The sequence below is a fragment of the Staurois parvus genome, unplaced genomic scaffold, assembly GCF_062004578.1.
Source record: "Staurois parvus isolate SC_StPar_1 unplaced genomic scaffold, SC_StPar_1.0 ptg000287l, whole genome shotgun sequence".
NCBI classification, from domain to species: Eukaryota; Metazoa; Chordata; class Amphibia; order Anura; family Ranidae; genus Staurois; species Staurois parvus.
The window spans coordinates 19,578,482-19,595,757 of record NW_028318083.1 but is presented as its reverse complement, the minus strand read 5'-3'; positions in this window follow the sequence as shown (position 1 = coordinate 19,595,757).

The window sequence follows — 17,276 nt, the reverse complement described above, 5'->3', positions numbered from 1 at the left end:
GTGATGGCCTTTTTTCAGCCTGTAAACCAGTGGTTCTCCACCTTTCTAATGCCGCGACCCCTTAATACAGTTCCTCATGTTGTGGTGACCCCCAACCATAAAATTATTTTCATTGCTACTTCATAACTGTAATTTTGCAGTGGGAGGAGTAGTGCCATGTCATTGGTGTCAGTGGAAGGAGTAGTGCCCCATCACTGATGTCAGTAGGATGAATAGTGCCCCATTGTTGGTATCAGTGGGAGGAATAGTGCCCCATCGTTGGTGTCAGTGGGAGGAATAGTGCCCCATCGTTGGTGTCAGTGGGAGGAATAGTGCCCCATCGTTGGTGTCAGTGGGAGGAATAGTGCCCCATCGTTGGTGTCAGTGGGAGGAATAGTGCCCCATCGTTGGTGTCAGTGGGAGGAATAGTGCCCCATCGTTGGTGTCAGTGGGAGGAATAGTGCCCCATCGTTGGTGTCAGTGGGAGGAATAGTGCCCCATCGTTGGTGTCAGTGGGAGGAATAGTGCCCCATCGTTGGTGTCAGTGGGAGGAGTAGTGCCCCATCGTTGGTGTCAGTGGGAGGAGTAGTGCCCCATCGTTGGTGTCAGTGGGAGGAGTAGTGCCCCATCGTTGGTGTCAGTGGGAGGAGTAGTGCCCCATCGTTGGTGTCAGTGGGAGGAGTAGTGCCCCATCGTTGGTGTCAGTGGGAGGAGTAGTGCCCCATCGTTGGTGTCAGTGGGAGGAGTAGTGCCCCATCGTTGGTGTCAGTGGGAGGAGTAGTGCCCCATCGTTGGTGTCAGTGGGAGGAGTAGTGCCCCATCGTTGGTGTCAGTGGGAGGAGTAGTGCCCCATCGTTGGTGTCAGTGGGAGGAGTAGTGCCCCATCGTTGGTGTCAGTGGGAGGAGTAGTGCCCCATCGTTGGTGTCAGTGGGAGGAGTAGTGCCCCATCGTTGGTGTCAGTGGGAGGAGTAGTGCCCCATCGTTGGTGTCAGTGGGAGGAGTAGTGCCCCATCGTTGGTGTCAGTGGGAGGAGTAGTGCCCCATCGTTGGTGTCAGTGGGAGGAGTAGTGCCCCATCGTTGGTGTCAGTGGGAGGAGTAGTGCCCCATCGTTGGTGTCAGTGGGAGGAGTAGTGCCCCATCGTTGGTGTCAGTGGGAGGAGTAGTGCCCCATCGTTGGTGTCAGTGGGAGGAGTAGTGCCCCATCGTTGGTGTCAGTGGGGGGAGTAGTGCCCCATCACTGGTGTCAGTGGGGGGAGTAGTGCCCCATCACTGGTGTCAGTGGGAGGAGTAGTGCTCCATCACTGGTGTCAGTGGGAGGAATAGTGCCACATCATTGGTGTCAGTGGGAGGAGTAGTGCCCCATCATTGGTGTCAGTGGGAGGAGTAGTGCCCCATCATTGGTGTCAGTGGGAGGAGTAGTGCCCCATCATTGGTGTCAGTGGGGGGAGTAGTGCCCCATCATTGGTGTCAGTGGGGGGAGTAGTGCTCCATCACTGGTGTCAGTGGGAGGAGTAGTGCTCCATCACTGGTGTCAGTGGGAGGAATAGTGCCACATCATTGGTGTCAGTGGGAGGAATAGTGCCCCATCATTGGTGTCAGTGGGGGGAGTAGTGCCCCATCATTGGTGTCAGTGGGGGGAGTAGTGCCCCATCATTGGTGTCAGTGGGGGGAGTAGTGCCCCATCATTGGTGTCAGTGGGAGGAATAGTGCCCCATCATTGGTGTCAGTGGGGGGAGTAGTGCCCCATCACTGGTGTCAGTGGGAGTAGTGCCCCATCACTGGTGTCAGTGGGAGGAATAGTGCCACATCATTGGTGTCAGTGGGAGGAATAGTGCCCCATCATTGGTGTCAGTGGGAGGAATAGTGCCCCATCATTGGTGTCAGTGTGGTGGAGGGGAGAATAGTGCCCCATCATTGGGGTCAGGGGGGGGGGGGAAATAGTGTCCCATCGTTGGTGTCAGTGGGGGGAGGAATAGTGCCCCATCATTGGTGTCAGTGGGAGGAATAGTGCCCCATCATTGATGTCAGTGTGGTGGAGGGGAGAATAGTGCCCCATCATTGGGGTCAGGGGGGGGGGGAAATAGTGCCCCATCGTTGGTGTCAGTGGGGGGAAGAATAGTGCCCCATCGTTGGTGTCAGTGGGGGGAGGAATACTGCCCCATCGTTGGTGTCAGTGGGGGGAGGAATACTGCCCCATCGTTGGTGTCAGTGGGGGGAGGAATACTGCCCCATCGTTGGTGTCAGTGGGGGGAGGAATAGTGCCCCATCGTTGGTGTCAGTGGGGGGAGGAATAGTGCCCCATCGTTGGTGTCAGTGGGGGGAGGAATAGTGCCCCATCGTTGGTGTCAGTGGGGGGAGGAATAGTGCCCCATCGTTGGTGTCAGTGGGGGGAGGAATAGTGCCCCATCGTTGGTGTCAGTGGGGGGGAGGAATAGTGCCACATCGTTGGTGTCAGTGGGGGGAGGAATAGTGCCACATCGTTGGTGTCAGTGGGGGGAGGAATAGTGCCCCATCGTTGGTGTCAGTGGGGGGAGGAATAGTGCCCCATCGTTGGTGTCAGTGGGGGGAGGAATAGTGCCCCATCGTTGGTGTCAGTGGGGGGAGGAATAGTGCCCCATCGTTGGTGTCAGTGGGGGGAGGAGTAGTGCCCCATCGTTGGTGTCAGTGGGGGGAGGAATAGTGCCCCATCGTTGGTATTAGTGACACAAATGATGGGGCACTATTCCTCCCACTGACACCAATGATACTTACCTTGCTGACCCCTGCTCCAGCCTGGGCTCGCTCTCTCACTTACCTGTCAGCTGTCTTCCTTCTCTGGCCGCTCTCCTCTTCACTCGCTCCCTCGGTCTTCTTTAATGTCCGCGCGCTGCCGCTTGGCTCCTCCTCTCCAAGCTCCACCTCCTCGCCGGTGATTGGCCGCCTGTGTGCCTCTCCTGAGCTACAGTTCCGGTGGCCAATCAGCGGCGAGGAGGCGGAGCTGCTGAGCGATCTTGGAGGTGTGGCCGGGTGACAGCAGCGTATCATCCCACCCACACATCGCCGGAGACTGCAGCGGTGTCTCGGTTCCTAAGACCATCGGAAATATGTGTTTTCCGATGGTGTTAGGCGACCCCTGGGAAATGGTCGTTCGATCCCCAAAGGGGTCGCGACCCCCAGGTTGAGAACCGCTGCTGTAAACGCTTCTCTTCTAATACACTTGTAAGCACCAATGTGTGTATGTATACATAGGCTAATAGATGTGCTTTTACATGCTGAAAAAAAGTTAAAAACACGCCTATAATAGAGGCATTTTCTAAGCCCTGTGTGCATGAGCCCTAATGGTAGAGGTGGTGTTGCATAAAATAAGAAATGTCCATAAAGCCCAAGTGTACATTATGTAATAAAGAATTACAAATATATTTTATACCAATATTTGTCTCAGCTGATAAGAGTATAAAAAAATGAAACTTATTTTGTAGTTCTAATACATATTTACTTGAGTAAGCTAAACTTTTTCTTAGTACAGGTACTTGATTTTTGTAACTATTTACAGTAACTGAAAAAAAAATCACAATGATTTTTTTGGCTTGATTTGAATAATATATACAATTATAAATACAGTTAAGAAAAAAAAGTCATACTGAATTTTTTTTTCCATTTTTCAACTTACATTTGAAAAATATAGCTTGGTATAGGTCACTATATTGCTATAGACAAGACACTTTTTCTGACACTTGATACTAAAGCTCATGGCGAGACTTTGGCCTTGTATTAATATACTTTAATTATATGGAGATTAATGTTGATCTAACTCTAAAAAAATTAATATATACCTAATGCTACAGAAAAAAGTTGGTGAGTTCTTTGAAATAATCTGCATTTCTTTTTTTCAATAATAATAATAATAATATTAATAATAATAAAAAAGACAGTCATATTTGGCAAACATGGATAATATTTGACATTGTCATATTTTGACAGAAAGTGTGGTTTAAACAATCATAGTCCATGATGGTGAATTTATTTGAACCTCCGTGATATCTACATCTCAAAAACAGACCATGTTATTCATTTAGATGACACCAGAGGGGAACTTTGCAGGTGCACTTCTCTATTAAGAGGCATAAAACAGTATAAAGCATATTACTATTAGAGTCTGCTGTTCTCAAGAACGGTCTCTTTATAAAAATTATGCCCTGACCAAATTAAATTTCAAAAGGACTTCAAGAGAAAAACTGTAGAAATGTAAAACGTTAGATGCAAAATTAATATCCTTATCCTCCAAAAATGATCCATCCACATCCACAAATGAATTGCTCTGTAATCTATTTTTCATGCAGTTGTTTCTTACCGTGTTTGTCCTTGTGAACTCCAAAAACTCTAATTTTCCTCCTCATTTCCATTTTTTTGGAATGAGGATAGCACTTATCCCTGAAAGAGCTGCTAATGCTTGGGTCCCCTGATTCCGGATGCTTTTCTGGCAGTGCCACACCCTCTGACACACCAAGGCTAAGGAGGACTTCTTTGAGAAATATACCTAAAAAGGCAAGATAACAGAACAGTAATACAAGTACATTAAAACAGGTAATACGTTTACACAACACCACAAATAATGGGAAGAACAAGTGTCTCTGCACCTAAACCCTGGGAGGTCCTAACTAAAGGGATCTTACAGGAAGCTAAAGATCCTTCAGTCTCTCCACACCCCTCCCATTGGCTAGTGTGGTTTATTCATTGGGGCCTGAAGTTCCTGCATTGGAGCGCTCAGGTTTAAAGGGAATCCCATAGTACAGAGTGTAAATACCCCTGGTAAGCTGACATTGTCCCTTTAAGAAGTAGACAAAAAAGTTGTGGCCAGCGGCTTCTCACTACCAAGCAGTCTGTGGTTACACCTCCTGCCACTTTTTAGCATCTTAGGACCTGGCAACAGCGATCTCTCATGGAACCAGTGATGTGAATGGTGACTCTGAACCTGGAAATGACGATCTCTCACAGAACTGGTGATGTCTGCAGTGGCTCAGGACCTGGAAGCGGTGGTTGTGGCAGCAGACGTTTTGTTTCTCCAACATTGCAATGATCATTCCAGCAGGCAGCTCTCCAATACAACAGCCCACTCTAATGGTTTCCTCCCAATTTCCCCTGTGAGTGCCCAAACCCTGGCTTCTGCTTCCTTTCCTTCCTCTCTGTAGCACAGCTTCTGGGCTTTGTAGTCCTACACAGATCTAGAACAATGAGTCCAGTGTCTCTGGGAATGACCTCTCTCATAGGTCTTTGCTCCACCCAGTAGTCCTCAGGCAAGAGGGGTGTAGCTGTTCCTCCCCAAGTTGCACCACAGCCATTCACATTGTCCTCTGTGTCCTGGGCAGTGGACAGGCTCTCCTCCAGCAGCTGTAGCCACAAATGCAGCCCTGTCCTTTTCTCTCCTCCTCTGTGGCCGTGAAACTGCTCCACACACTTCACTTGCAGCCTAAGAGAGGGGAATGAATGGAAGTTGGGGAATGAAGTTTGAGGGCAACAGCGATAGCCTGGTCTATGTGGCTGTAGTCCAGGGAAGGCCAAGGACTTGGGCTACAGGAGCAGGACATGTTAGTTGAGGTTATGTACGCTGCTCTATTCACACTACAAATCCCATAGTCCCTAGGACATCTTAGGAGTGAGCAAGAGAGTGTTGCTATGTTCCTACATACAGTGGGACCATAGAGAATGAACATAGCCACCCTATAAGGAAGTTGGATTACAACAGCAAAAAAAAAAAGGAATTTGGAAGAGGCTGAGAGCAATACCAGTTTAGTGTCACTAAGTCAATCAACAGTAAGAGAAATATATCTACAAAGTTTCGAAATACAGTACTGTTAAGCCCCGTACACACGATGAGAATATCGGACAAACGATCGCCCGTTTTTTTTTTGTCTGCTAGTCTCACATCGAAATTGAAAAGGTTATTAAAGATATAAAAATTCTCCCATGAAAGAAAAGAATTTTGAAAGTGATGTCATGTATTGTATTTGTATTGTATTTTCGGACGACTACTGTGCTGATTAAACGAAAATCGTACGATCTGGTATCGTACGAGAAACATTTTTGCGCTTGTCTCTTCGGATATTGTCGCACAAATTGTTGTGATCAGCTCTTGAAAGCTGTGTTATCGGACGATCGGTCCTAATACGAAAATTTTCGTACAATATTATTATAGTGTGTACGGGGCATTACTACTTTCATTCCCCAAGAATCACAGCAAAAATGCAGGAAAAACAGAACCCTAGGGTAAAAGCAAAGAACATTGAGTATCCATTTAACATGCATTCAGAAATCCAGTGTCCATGAGGCCTAAGAAAAATTCTGAACATGACTGCTGTTTATGGAGGATATGGTAGAAGAAACCACTGCTCTTCAAAAACATTGCTGCACAAGTAAAAGCTATTACCTTGGATGTTTAGCAATGCTTCCATGGTGGTGTTCTATGAATAGAGAACAAAAGTTGAAAATGTGGACTAAAGTTGAACTCTTTCATAGAAACACATAGCACTATGCTTGTAAGAAACATTCACCATACATCAACACAAAAATGATCATCCCAAACATTAAACATGGTAAACGGAGCATCACAGTTTGTAATGATTTGCTGCTTCATGACCTGGAGAGCTTGCTATCACTAAACAATGATCACGTTCAAAATAGCTATTGTAGCCTAAGCAGAAATGTACTGTAATGTCTTATCATTACTTAATGCTTGGACAATCAATATCGGACTTTTATCCATAAAGTCCAATTTCTTCTAAAATGTTGCAAAATCAAATGGATAAAAAATAAGCAATTAAAAACAAAAAATACAATAAAAGTTTATTGCATGCATTGCATTAAATGCAATTATGTGAATAAATAAGTCCATCACTGGGAAATTTAAAATTTTTTCAACATAACTGAACAGGAGAAAATTAGATCTTCATTCATAGTGCCTACAAAAAAAGGTGGGACACTTAAATGGTTAGTCCACCTTTACAGAACAAATATTGTAAAGGTGAACTAACAATGGGCACCCTCCCCACCCCCCAGTCCCTGCTGTACTTGCCTCCAGGTTTACTGAGTTGTCAGCACCCCCGCAGCTGCTCCTTTTCTCCCTCGTCTCCATCAGTTCCATCAATGTCAAGCATGAGTTTAACTTGGGTTGTTTGGTCAATGTAGTTATCGAGGTACCACTGGAGGTTCTCAGTGGTACAGTAGCAGTGACTTTAGGTGTCACCCGTGGGTCAATGCCAGCTCTGTCTACAGGAGCTCCAAAGGCATTGGGCCGGAATATAAATAACTGTGGCAGGAAGTCACCAGTGGAAATTTGGTGTGGGAGTGCTGTCCATGAAGATGTAGTTGGTAGGCTCTATATGTGTGGCTTCCACTTGGGGAGAAGCAGTAAAGGAAAATGCAGGACTTGGGAATACTTGCATTTCCTTTGCAGGGAATTCTGGACTCAGCGCAACCCCTCCTCTAGTTATAGGCTACTCCTCGATTCTCCTGTCAATCAATTCACTTTGTAATGTCGTTAAATAAAGTGAATTCACTGTCTGGGATGACTGAAGCTGTATATATATATATATATAATTTGTCATCAATGTATCAAATCATCGTGTAGACAATTAAAATTGTTTCTGTGTGTGGACTGTTTCTTCTACTAACCTCAAGAGGGGAACGTCCTTTGGAAATGGACTGTGGCTGGTAACTCGAATCCACAACTGTAACACCTGAAGCAGGTATGGGACAGATGGCTGGGGATTCTGATTAGGGCAGGAGTCTCCCAGGGTGTGCCTTAAAGTTTTAGTAAGCACTGCTTGGTGACTTGTACATACAGGTAAGCTTATAGTAAAGCTTACATGTAGATGCAAGGAATATCTACTAAGCATGCACCATTTATGACATATTCACTATTTCTGCAGCTGGTGATGTCACCGGCCCATGAGCACTGCGCTCTGAATGGATGGCATACTGAGTATGCCATCCATTCAGAATGCTGTTCTGTGATTGTGGCTCCCATGCGCATGCACGTTCATTCAAACAGCCAAAGCCTGTGAATACAGGAGGAAGACCAGATGAAGATGGAAGCCCTGTCAGTAGTGACAGTATGCCACTGGAGGGATTCATTGTAGGGCATATCTTTTATAGAGTGCTAGTATGCAGTACACACTAGCATATTGTGCCATTGACTTGCAGGGGGAATTTTCTTTTTTATTTACAGCCTTTACTACTGCTTTAAGGAGGGTAAGGTACAGGAGTTCCACCTGGTGCAATGGGTACTCTAGGGAGCCCTGAGTCCATGTTCAGTTAGGACTTGAGAGCCAACTGGGGCCAGTCAGGAAGGAGTTAAAGAGACTACGTGCTCCCCCACCACATGGCAAATGTACACGTGCAGCACAGAAACCGTTATGTTATAACATTAAAGAGTATTAGCAGATTGTGTTTGGCTATTATTTTGTTTTGGTTAAATACCAGACCAGATTTTAGGACACATTCATGCAGAAATCTAGTTAACTCCAAATGCTATGCAAATTTTTTATCTTGCAAATGTGTTTCCTCATTTGTTATATGATATCAGTAAGATCATTTTCTTTTTTTTTTTTATTGCTGTATTATTAGAACAAAAATAGTATAACCAATATATGTAAGATATTTTGTGCTGCAAGTTGATTTGGTGTTTTAAATGAGTACAAACTGTCAAGGAGCTCATCATTAAAAAGGAACATCAAAAGGGAGCACTAAAGCTTCATTCACACCAACAGAACAGTTAAACGCAGAGAAATCATCTGAGACTGAGCTGCATTTAGATGTTCCAGCTTTTATCCACGTTTAGATTCATATAGTCATTCTTACATGCTTTTACATATGTTTAGATGCGTTTAGGTGCATTTAGTGTGTCTAATCAGTTCCTGAGCGCACAGAATTCTGTTTTCTTTAAACGCAGCTATAGTGACTGTACCTAAACGCAGGGTGTCACTATTGAAAATGCATTTATATGCATTTAGAAATGCCCTTTTTTGACAATTTCAGTGTTAGCAATGCCTAATAATATGTACTACTGTGCATGATGTACAGAACGTGTATTGAGCACTGAACCTGCTTCAGAAGTGTTAAAGCTGCATACAGTTTAGTATCAGGATGCCCCTAGTGGCCAACATGATCACAAAACTGATAGTGTCATTAGTAATATTTATTTTAAAAATATTATAAACCTAGCTTTATTTTTACAATTTTGATAAATATGTTTATTTTTTTATAGTTTACTATATAGTAGAAAATGTTGGATACCTAGAAACATGTCAAGAACACCTTTCTGGTTAGTGATTCCTATTCAGAATGCTTATAAACTAAATAATTTTCATACAATCACAGTCTGTTAATGTAGATCAGTGGTCTCCAAATTGAGACCTTTTGCTTGCCTTTTTCTGGCCCTTGAGGCATTATTCCTGCCATTGACACCAACAATGGGGCACTATTCCTTCCACTGACACCAACAATGGGGCACTATTCCTTCCACTGACACCAACAATGGAGCACTATTCCTTCCACTGACACCAACAATGGGGCACTATTCCTTCCACTGACACCAACAATGGGGCACTATTCCTTCCACTGACACCAACAATGGAGCACTACTCCTTCCACTGACACCAACAATGGTGCACTATTCCTTCCACTGACACCAACAATGGGGCACTATTCCTTCCACTGACACCAACAATGGGGCACTATTCCTTTCACTGACACCAACAATGGAGCACTATTCCTTTCACTGACACCAACAATGGGGCACTATTCCTTCCACTGACACCAGCAATGGAGCACTATTCCTTCCACTGACACCAACAATGGGGCACTATTCCTTCCACTGACACCAACAATGGAGCACTACTCCTTCCACTGACACCAACAATGGAGCACTATTCCTTTCACTGACACCAACAATGGAGCACTATTCCTTCCACTGACACTAACAATGGGGCTCTATTCCTTCCACTGACACCAACAATGGGGCACTATTCCTTCCACTGACACCAACAATGGAGCACTATTCCTTCCACTGATACCAACAATGGGACATAATTCCTTCCACTGACAACAAAAATGAGGCACAATTCTTCCCACTGACACCAACTATTTCTCCCCTTGATACCAAAGATTGGGCATTGTTTACTCCACTTAAGGCACAGTCTGGCCCTCTAAAGTCTGTAGGGCAGTAAACTGGTCATTTCTTTAGAAAGTTTGGAGACCCCTGATATACTGTAGATGAAGGAATCAATTACTACAAAATGGAACTTGAAGATGCTGGGGCTGGTTGGCTCTGAGGAAGGACTTACCAAGAAGAAGTTTGCTTAGGCAGCTAACCCAATTCACACAAGTGAATGTTTAGGCTCCATTCACATCTGCACGTTCTGGTAACGAGCGCAAAAACACGTCTTTTGATTCAAATTCCAGGAATGTTCGAAGACCATGCATCGTGCACGTCAATTGTTAGTGGCACCCCAAATGCAGGGAGCAAACTCCTTCACAAACATGGCAAATGCATGGTAAAGAAAGCACATATCGCAATGCCGTGCCATATTCAATTAGCCACTTTGTCATGTTTGTTGCATGCAGGGCACCTCATTGAAATCAATGAGCGCTCCTATGCATGTTGCCCCAAAAAAGCAAACTGAATTGCTAGATGTGAATGCGGCCTAAAAGTGGCCCTCCTTAACTGCATATTTGATCTCCACTCTCTTCTCCACTTTTGATGCTTTGTTTTGATTGGCAACAACTTCTGGCTATACTCCTGGTTACACGTCTGTGTCATATTTGGAACGTTAAGGGTTCATGCACACTAGGGGCAGAAAAAAATGTCAGAACCTCTGGTAGAAAAAAGCAGCATAAAAATGTATTTATAAGTGTTTTTTTCCAAAATACTTCCCTCTGCTCATTTTCAATGTACACGTGAAAACACTGAATGCCTCTAAACACTGCATTTACACAATTCTAAAGGTTTTTTTTCTGCTTCTAAATTGTCTTCTGAAGATATGCCTTTAAACTCCCTAATGTGCATGGACACATAAGCTAACATAGAGCTGCTTCTACAGGCTGAAGAAAAAAAAATGCCCGTCTAAGCAGCATTCCTTACTCACACTATGTATGGACCCTGAATGTCTGGCAGCTTTAGATACCTCATTGTTGACCAACTACTCTCTGACAACCCTATGGTTCACTTTTACTTTCCCATACGATCTCTGGACCTACACCTGTGAAGCTACTATGGCTACCCCATATGGCTCTGGGGACCGAATGTGTGAACCAGTGCATGCACAAAAACATCCTTTAAATTGAAGTGGTACAGGAGTGGATGTTTTCTGCCCCTGTGATATTCCTACAGGGCATAGGTCAGGTTAACAAGGCTGGTACTCACTTGTACCTAGCTCCTTCCATACATTGTCCTTGATGCTCTCAGCTTATACAGCTGGTGCTTCCATATTGCTTGAAACTGGTGGCCATGTTGTTTTATTTTGCTTTCTCCACAGCCCAAAGTGGATACTTCTTTTATATACACTTGCATCTCAGCATTATTTTTTACCAGCTTAAATAGACTCTGTCATGTTTCGCATTGAGGGAAAAGTGATGTTTCTTTAAAGTCCAACCCCCCAACCACACTGTGCCCCCCCCTCCCAGGAGTGCATAACACACAGTGTGTAGGACAAGAAATTGATTCAGGGAATATCTGATTGCCTCTTGGGGGATCAGAAAGGATTTTTTTTCCCTCGCTGGAGCAAATTGGATCATGCTTTGTTTTTTTATTTTGCTTTGGGTTAAAAACTAGATGGACTTGTTTCTTTATTTCAGCCAGTCTAACTATGTAACTAGAGAACTATAATGCACATAGTGCAAGGACCAGGAGTGCTTAATGCACAGAGTGCAAGGGTCAGGAGTACTTAATGCACAGAGTGCAAGAGTCAGGAGTGTGTAATTCAGAGTGCAAGGGTCAGGAGTGTGTAATCCAGAGTGCAAGGGTCAGGAGTGTGTAATCCAGAGTGCAAGAGTCAGGAGTGTGTAATCCAGAGTGCAAGGGTCAGGAGTGTGTAATACAGAGTGCAAGGGTCAGGAGTGTGTAATACAGAGTGCAAGAGTCAGGAGTGTGTAATCCAAAGTGCAAGGGTCAGGAGTGTATTATACAAAGTGCAAGGGTCAGGAGTGCATAACATACAGAGTGCAGGAGTCAGAAATGCATAATACACAGAGTGCAGAGGTCAGGAGTACTTATCACAAATCTCTCACCTCAGTACCCATCTCTCCCACTAAAGTGGATATAAACCTGGCCAATCCACTGACTGGCTGACTGGACAAAGCAAATTAATCAGTGGCTTTGCCTGAAAATACTGACAGCATTTATGTACAAGTGTTGGGTGAACATGTAATTTGAAGTTGCAGAGTATATTATATGTAGTACTACCCCCTTAGGGGTGGCTGATGAATTTGGGCCCTCCTATAGTCCTGCACAGCCAGGCAGTTAGCATTTTCCACACAAGCTTTCATCCATAGACAGAAATCAGGCCTTGAGTGTTGGTTTTGTTATTTTATTGAGGGGATTAAACTTGGATGGAGTAGGGGGTTTACAGGATGCTCAAGGGGACTGAAATCTGAGGACAGCCTCCTGAACTATTCACAGCTTCTTTCCTCTGAAACAGTCTCTGTTGGAGTGCTAGCCAGCAGCTCCAGTTGTTCTACCCCAGACCCTAGATGAACTCCTCTTCACCCAACAATCTTGACACTTTCTTCCTGAGCAGGGGATCTGGCTCCTGCTCCTTTAAATAGGTAATAGTCACTAGCAGAGGCTTAATCTGGTTTCCCACCAGAATGCTCCTTCCCTATCCACCCAGGAGGTGCAGGTGTACTCACTCAGATCCCCTCCTGTACTGCTTGCAGAATGGCTGCTGCTACCAAGCCTATCAGCTGGGCTGCTCCTTCCCTGCCATACAGGTGATCCTCTTTCAGGGGGGCAGTGAGTCCTGAGTTTTCCTCCTTTCCAGCTCCAGGCTCGCAGGTAGGCCCCATCCCAATAGGCCCCTGGCAACCTTCCACCTCAGCCTCACATCTTCCTCTATCCTTCTTCCACCCAACTCTCCTGCTACTGAGCAGGCGCCAACACTTTTTAAGGGAGTCCAGCCCCCTGCCAAGCCTCCTGTTGGGGATTGGCTGAGGTCCCTCAAAAGTGCAGCCAACCACTCCTCAGATCACCCACTGCCTCCAAGGCCCTCCTCCAAAAGCCTCAGAGCCTCTCATTCTTGACCAGAGTTTGACCCCTCTGACTATCTCACCTGAGCTGCTAACCAGCTCCTTACTAGCTATCAGAGTCTAGATCCCCCTAGCTAAACTATGAGGGTGCTACATGTATATTAGCACCTTCTAGGTCTTGAGGGTATAGGCCCACTTAAACAGCAAAAGGCACATCAACAATGACCTTTTTAGCTTGTGTCAGAGCATTGTGAGCTAAAAAAATGAAACATATCTATGTGCAGGTAAAATTGTTTTGGGAGTAGATATTATTGATGCACAACACTGAACATTTAGGTTATAATTTGATAGTTTTTTTTTAAAGCTTATGGAAGGCAACTTGTGCTTAAATTTCATTACAAATGCACATTGTTCTAAAGGCTTATGTGTCATCCTTCTCAAAATGATGCATCACATGAATGAAATACCCTCCCTGCCTGTAGTTTATAGTGGTTTCTTAGATTTCAGTGACCTCCAAAGTGGCTTGTCAGCACTATGCATTAAGAATTCATTAAGGTTATTTGATTTTGGCAGCATTGTAGTAACCATTTAATTGAAACAGAGAAGTGTAATGATTAAGATTTATCTGCCATGTTAAACAATTAAGATGACCCTATTAAACTGTGATATAACAGATCTTTAGGGTGTTTATATTTGGGGGAGCTGCAATTAGATGACCTTCAATTTTTCTCTATCATCCCTACATAAATATTTAAATTCCATAACAAATAAAGACAGTTTTGTTCAAACCGTTGCGAGAAAGGGCACACGGCAATTTTGGTAGTGTGATTGTGCTACACATATAATGGTATGTAGTAGTTATGGGCTTCACAAATTTGGAGCATTGTGCAATAATTGGTGATTAATCTCTTCTGCATGCTACCACGTTCAACTCTCTTTTGTTCCCTATGTTTACCAATCAGTTGCTAACCGTTAGCAATTAACCTCCCTAGCGGTCTTATGTCAATATTTCTGTGCTCAAAGCGGTACTTTTTTTGCATGGAAATATGTCGTTTTTTTTATTGTAGGCCTGTAATTTTTAGGAATAATTCACTGTCCGAACAAGAGTCTAGTAACCATCCCGGGTATGATAAAATTTGAATAAATTTAATTCAATAATATAATCAAACCAAAAATACTGAAATTCGAAATAGAGCACCAAGTTCGCATATCACTGAGCTTAGTTGCAGAATCGTTTTCAGTGTCTGATGACAAATTTCTCCACAAATCATTATCACTCAATTCTGCAAGTGGTTCTAATTTACTATCGCTGTTCTCTAGCCGGTCTAAAACCGCTTTTGACCTAAAGGGGCGCTTTTTGGACGCCATGGACATTTCTCAGTTTCCAGGCAGAAAGAACAGTAAAACTGCAGGCAGGGCACAGGACAAAGCACTAGGGACAAAATGTATGTGAAATGCTTTGATACAGTAATGTTTTACTATGTGATTTTAGTGTATTTAGTGAATGTCACTTTTTAACATTTTTACATTTCCCTCCAGTTCCATCCCCGTATGTCCCATAAGTCCTGACGCTCGCAGGGAACGGAACCCGGAAGACGGATGCTGGCATCGGCCGGAGGAGATGGCCGGGGACGCTGCAGGGAGGACATCGCGAGAGCGCGGAACAAGGTAAGTGCAAGAGGAATCCCAGATCAATGCTGCAGAGTAATCCCGAGTGTAGCTCGGGGTTACTGCTTTTGGTACTGAAAGTTTACCCTGAGCTACACTCGGGAATACCACCAGGGAGGTTAAATGCAGACAATTTTAGTAGAACATTTTCCTGTGTCCAGCTTAACAATGTCTTACCTTTATATATCTTTGCTGAACAGTTTACTTACCAGTGAAACATTATTTATTAGCTGTTACCTTGACTTTTGCCTTGTACTATTTCTATCTACTGATCAGACTAGTACAGCTGTTACAATGTATATGGCCCATTTGTGTAGACAAAATGTTTTTTTTTAATGCATTATTTTGAGATGTTAAACAACATGCTTTAAAACGCTACAGAGTATTTTATTGGGATTATGTTCAAAAGTCTGACTCCGGCTATTCTAAGATACTTAATTGCTTTTTTTAGTCATTTGTTGTTAATTATTCCTATTTTCCCTATTTCATTCTCACGTTGCACGAACAAACTTCTTATGAATTTTACAGACATGTTCCCTGGCATTCTTTTCTAGAACTTCTTGAGAGGAACTTGACATTCATTGGTCCCCAAGAGATTGCAAGCTGGAGGCTTTAATTGTTAATATGCAGTGTTTTCTTTTCAGATTTGTAGTATAGTTGTCACTCTTTGGTTCTTTGTCACCATTTGAGAACTGTATGGTATACATTTGCACAGATCCTTGTAAAATGCACACTTCTAGATTAACTCCTAAATGTAACATTGGTGCCAAATTTTCTCAGTTTGGCTTGCTGTGGATTGCTTAAAGCCTAAGCATATAGAAATCCATTTATTCATACGCTTTAACAACTCAAATACCTGCCAAAAACCTGTAGCCATATCTATGGTACTTTACTTTATTCTTAACAGCTAATTGTTCATTTGATTCTTGCAGTAAACCAAAGGAAGCCAAATCAGTAGTATATTATTGGACTTTTCCAAAAAAGAGTAGTGTATCTACAAACTGCTTACAGTTACAGGAAAACAGTACAAAACATACACAGTACTACAAATATGCACATATACACACATGAACAAGCTATCCATCCTTTCAAATGTTATGTCCTAATCCTCACATCACCTAAGGAGGGCACATCCTCACAATCCCAATTGTGAGATGTGACAAATGCACATACCCTGGTATTAGTAACAGGTTTTCCGACTAGCAAATCATTGGTCCAATTTTCGTGAACACACAAAGCAACTGCTAGTCGGTCTTTAAAAAGGGAATTTACTTTTTCTCACCCCTTTCTTCTCTTACCTGTTATGCTGGGTATAACTCACAATAAATATTCACCTGCCCAGTGGATCCAGGGTTGTCCTGCATTGAACAACTGTTTAGATGTCTGTTCCTGTGTCCTGCCCTGACATCTTGGTCCTCTTCAGCTAGCTGCCTCTTCTAGATTCTAGTATAAGAGAGACACAAGGAGGCGCCAACCTAAGTGCAGTATATCTAAAATGTTTATCGATAAATTAGCCAAATAGCTACTCACAAGAAGGTAATAAGATAGGGCTTTGAAAGACATGTCCTCAAAGGGGCCAGTGTAGGGGCCGATTGTATCCAGTGTTGCCTGGGTTCCAGGAATGGAATGTAGGTAGAATGTCAGCAGTGTCAGCAGTAGACGCCATGACAGCAAGTCCGGAACCGGAAGGCAACCAATAGGGATGCGAGGATGGGTCAGGTGATGAGTCAGGCAATGCGTTTCAAAGCTTCCGCTTTTTCTTCAGACCAGTCGCAGTTGTTCTTTATGTGATAGGAGTCTCTTGGGGGCTGCTGGGGCAAGACTGGTCATTTTGGCCTAAGCCGAATGGCAGTGTAGGGGAGGAAGAGTGTGCACCAGAAGAATAAAAACAGAAAGCCTCTGACTTTTCCCTTCTTTCAATACATAGAAAGAAAGTTCCAGCCAATTAAAGACATAACCTTCTTTTATTCTTTGCTGAAATCAAAGCACTCAAAGCTGAAGTTTGCAAAATGATCTGAGACTTAATCACCCCTTGTTCCATTCAAGGGAAAATAATATTTTGCTAACTACTTAGCAAGAGGGACCAAATAACTGTCCCAAGTAGGCAGGCTGAACTTCTGGTCACCAGAAACCTCTGCAGCCTTGCTTTCCCTGAAAACTTTAGGGCCCTTTCACACTGACATCCTGATCAGCTCTGCCTGTCCATATTTCAGGTGGACCTGATCAGAAGTTTCATGCTGCTCTAAGGACATGTAAATGTGCTTGTGTTCATTTACACCTGCCTACCTCCAAGTCCATCCAGGTCAGAAAAAAAACCTGGAAAAGACTGTCTTTTTGTGTTTTTTTCCAGACCTAAATGTGATGGATCAGAGGTAGCCTGATGCATACGAACCCAAACAGTCAGTTTAC